The 4,447-nt window shown below is 32.8% G+C and overlaps 1 long non-coding RNA gene across 2 annotated transcripts; it reads right to left on the bottom strand.

Moving 5' to 3' along the window:
* Nucleotides 1–8: 8 nt before the first annotated feature.
* LOC112452186 lies at nucleotides 9–4,390 on the bottom strand. 2 transcript variants are annotated; one of them, XR_003040466.1, is made up of 5 exons: nucleotides 3,156–4,390; nucleotides 2,806–3,074; nucleotides 2,289–2,453; nucleotides 632–782; nucleotides 9–103 (listed from the first exon to the last, which is right to left on the bottom strand). It is a non-coding gene; the product is annotated as an uncharacterized LOC112452186 (long non-coding RNA). The 2 variants fall into 2 exon arrangements; XR_003040465.1 differs by having other exon boundaries at nucleotides 2,806–3,062; nucleotides 3,156–4,388.
* Between the last annotated feature and the right edge of the window lie 57 nt (nucleotides 4,391–4,447).

The raw sequence follows: 4,447 nt of genomic DNA, 5'->3' as shown, positions 1-4,447 counted from the left end.
TTATTTATGGCTCTCCTCTTTGAATTACTTCGAAACCACGTACTTATGGAGCCTGTGACTTTTGATCTCGAAAAATTTCTTTTATATTGTTTGCCACATGCATCTGAAAAAAGATTTAAAAAATTACAATATTATGCATGAGAAATACTAAATACAGGATTTAAGTTGATAAGTTAATCATCATATTTATTAAGAGTAGATCAAGTGTATTTTAAGGGGGGGAGCCTCATGTAACCAGTAAAAAAAATCGAAAAAATTTTATTGCACAAATCATTAGTATAATATCTCTAGAATATGTTCCCAAAATTCCAGAGCGAAATTCGAACTTGAAATAGGCAATTTTATACCTGAGCGTTACGCAAGTAAAGCGCGCGCTCCGAGAACTTGAAACTTTAAACGCGTTTTTCTCAAAACCATGTTTTTCAAATTAGCGTGCAAGATTACTGATAAACTATTCGACCAATCGACTTGCCCTTTGGCATGCATGTAGATAACTAAATACCATTGTCTTTAAACCTACTTGTTTAGTCATTTTACATGAGGCTCCCTCCTTAAGACACAACAGGACTGAAAGTAAGAGTTTCATGTTTTTTTCTCAGCATTTTCAATAATTTACCAATAATGCACTTACCACACTTTAGTGACTTGATTCCTTTTTTTATCTCTGTCCCTGTTTAATTCAGTTGTAATGCAACCTCAGGAGAGAAAATTTTCTTACATATACTAGTAGCCATTTCTCCTTCGTGTACCCCTCTCCCAGCTACAACACTAAAATGGGATACCTGTACAGAAAAAAAAGTTATTAGCAAAAAGTTATATTGATGTGCTTTTTAATATTCTTTAAGTATGTAATTACAAAGAAAAGTCACTTAAGATTTGAAATTAAATTAAAGAAAGTACTACAAGAAAATAATATGAACTAATGTTATATAACAATCTGTCTACTGTATATGGATGTAGCTTATCAGAAGTACAGAATTCGAAAGATGGTAAAAGATGCAACGCTAATTCAGAACGATAAATGATATTATTGTTATATTAATTGAATAATACATATTGCGGAATTATGCACTAAAGAATTAACATTGAGCTATTAATTATATAGTCTGGACAATATATTTATCAAATGATTGACGATAAAATGTTATTTAAATATTGAACGTAACAGAAATATATAAATTTTATTTTTTAATTTATATTTGATATCTCTTTCTGACAAAATTATTTCTTACATTTTCTGTATCCAGTGATGAAATGTTTGAGAATTTCAGAAAATGTTCAGAAAGAAGTAGATGCACTTAAAGAACAAATAAAAGCTTTAAAAACATACATTTAAACTACTTTGTGTTTTCAAAATATTATTCAGTTATTTAGCTAATTATAAATATTATTCAGCTTTTCTTAGAATACATAAATTACGTTTGTTATTACATTTTAAACACAACTTGTTTAACTTGTTTGTTGCATCTACTTCTTTCTAAGCATTTTCTGAAATTTTTAAACGTTTCATCACTGGATACAGAAAATGTAAGAAATAATTTTGTCAGAAAGAAATATCAAATATAAATTTAAAAATAAAATTTATATATTTCTGTAACGTTCAATATTTAAATAACATTTTATTGTCAATCATTTGATAAATATATTGTCCAGACTATGTAATTAATAGCTCAATGTTAATTCTTTAGTGCATAATTTCGTAATATGTATTATTCAATTGATATACAATAACAATATAATATCCTTTATCGTTCTAAATTAGCGTTGCATCTTTTACCATCTTTCGAATTCTGTACTTCTGATAAGCTACATCCATATACATTAGACAGATTGTTATATGACATTAATTCATATTATTTCCTTGTAGTACTTTCTTCAATTTAATTTCAGATCTCAAGTGACTTTTCTTTGTAATTACATACTTAAAGAATATTAAAAAACGCGTGTGTAGTAAAATATAATTTTTAAACTATTTTTTTCTTGGAAGAGATTTGTGTTAAATATTTTTTGTAGTATTTAAAATATGTCAATGTTTAAGTTTTTTACGAGAAAGTTTTATTGTACTACCAAAGACTGGTATAAGTTTAAATAAATAAAAATCTTTTTCTATATATATATAAAACATACAAAAATATAAAATAAATCTATATTATTATTAAGAAAGAATAAATATCTAAATATTAAAAAAGATTTTTATTTATTTCAACTTATACCAGTCTTTGGTAGTCAATAAATCAAGAGAATCAAGAGAAGGTACACGGTAGTATCTCGTAACAAGTAATACTTACGGAAGAATTCATGAGTAACCACGTCCGAACACGTCAACAATTTCGCTGTTTTGATTGTTATTATTAGCTAGTTAGTATATTAGCTAATCTATAACGTAGCACCATGCAGGTTCCTGTTCCCACTTATGTTGTCAGGGACGACACAACTAGGCAGCAAAATTAAATCTTGGAATAAAAAAAAAAACAGAATTAGAACACAAAAATAAATAAATGCATATAATAAATATATTTGTAGAAATACATGAACTCTGTATCGTAACCTCTGGGTGCGTTCCGAATTTGTACATCAAAACGCAGAGCACTATTTATTCTTCTTAAACGTTCGATGAACATCAAAGACAAATAATATATATACGCTATGCGTCTGATGCGCAATTCGGAACGAACTCTCTGTAAAAAATGCTTGCATATATTACAAGCTGGGGTAATGATACGGCTCATGTACTTTTACAAACGTACATATATATAAGAAACTAGTATATATAAATAAATATATAAGAAAAAATGTAATACTTACAGGAGTATCCACGTCCGAAGACGACGACGACTTTGATGACTAGTCCAGACAATATTTGGTTCAAACTCCCTTGATCAGGGGCTGTACGACCATTACTCAAAATATATGCGTTTATTCCTCTTCTTTTTACTCGTATATATTAACCCACTACCACACGGATGATATAATTAGGTCGTCAATTTTTACAAAATTCTATACCGGACGAAACACAAATAATACGCTATGCGTCTGATGCGCAATTCGGAACGGATGACTCTCTGTAAAAAATGCTCGCATATATTACAAGCAGGGGTAATTATACGACTCATGTATTTTTACACGCGTACAAATATATATGAGAAACTACGTACAGAGTATCCACGTCCAAAGACGACGACGACCTTGATGACTAGTTCAGACAATATTGGTTCAAGCTCTTTTGATCAGGGGTTATACGACCATTACTCAAAATATATGCTTTTATTCCTCTTCTTTTTACTCGTATATTAACCCACTACCACACGGATGATATATTACATCGTCAATTTTCACAAAATTCTATACCGAACGAAACACGTCTTGACGCGTTTGCACACAGATCGAGACTACGCCGCGGGCCTTGATCGAATAATAACCTCGACGAGACTGATGAACACGCACGCACGTACAGACATGTTTACGATTCGCGACTTTGAAAAAGACAATCGGACGCAGGCGTTGTGGGCGTGAGTCCGACCCCCCTCCCCCGCCTCTCTCCGTACTCGCGAGTAATGCCGCGTGCACATATATGCATCCCGCACTTGCCACGCTCGAGATACATTACGACGCGGTAGCCAATTACCTATTCTTTCGCTTATACGAAAAAGCGATAAATTAACTGGCTACCGCGTCACGTTTCGCCGTGCGCCAATCGTTGTCATTATGCAAAAGCCGAATCGCGCCCGTATATGACGGTATCGCAGCGAGCGTCTGATATATTTAATAAATGTCGTGTTTTAACCCTCCACAAAGACACGAGGGCGAGTCATGTTTTTCTCATGCGAGTCAAAAATTATTTCTAAAAGATTTGAAAGTTATTATAGATGTTTTATACGCGATTTGCACATTTCCACAGCAATTTTAGAAGATGCATTCTCAACAGCGCTTTCAAAGTGCTTTGCACGCGCTCTTGTGCTACGTGCGCTTTCAAAGCGCTTTTTACACGCATGATTGACGAAAATGTTTTTAAATGTTTTGCAAAATAAATTACATGTTTTCAAGCAACCTTTGATAGTCTTAGAAATAATTTTTGGCACACTGTGAATCAAAATCCATCAAAATAGCCACCTGCCAAAAAAGTGCGTACTGACAGCGGTTTTGGGAGGTGCATTCTCAACAGCGCTTTTAAAGCGCTTTTTACGCGCATGATTGACGAAAGTGTTTTTGAGTATTTTTCAAAGTGAATTACATGTTTTCAAGCAACGTTTTAGTCTTAGAAATCATTTTTGGCACACTATGAATCAAAATCCATCAAAATAGCCATCTGTCAAAAAAGTGCGTAACTGACAGCGGTTTTGGGAGGTGCATTCTCAATAGCGCTTTCAAAGCGCTTTGCACGTGCTGCTGTGCTACATGGGTATCTGCGGTACCAACCGATACGGGTAAAGGTGAAATTTCATGGGCA

Source organism: Temnothorax curvispinosus, unplaced genomic scaffold (assembly GCF_003070985.1).
Source record: "Temnothorax curvispinosus isolate PA1 unplaced genomic scaffold, ASM307098v1 QBEX01003029.1, whole genome shotgun sequence".
NCBI classification, from domain to species: Eukaryota; Metazoa; Arthropoda; class Insecta; order Hymenoptera; family Formicidae; genus Temnothorax; species Temnothorax curvispinosus.
Note: the sequence above shows the minus strand (reverse complement) of the source record. Positions and strands in the feature narration are given on the sequence as shown.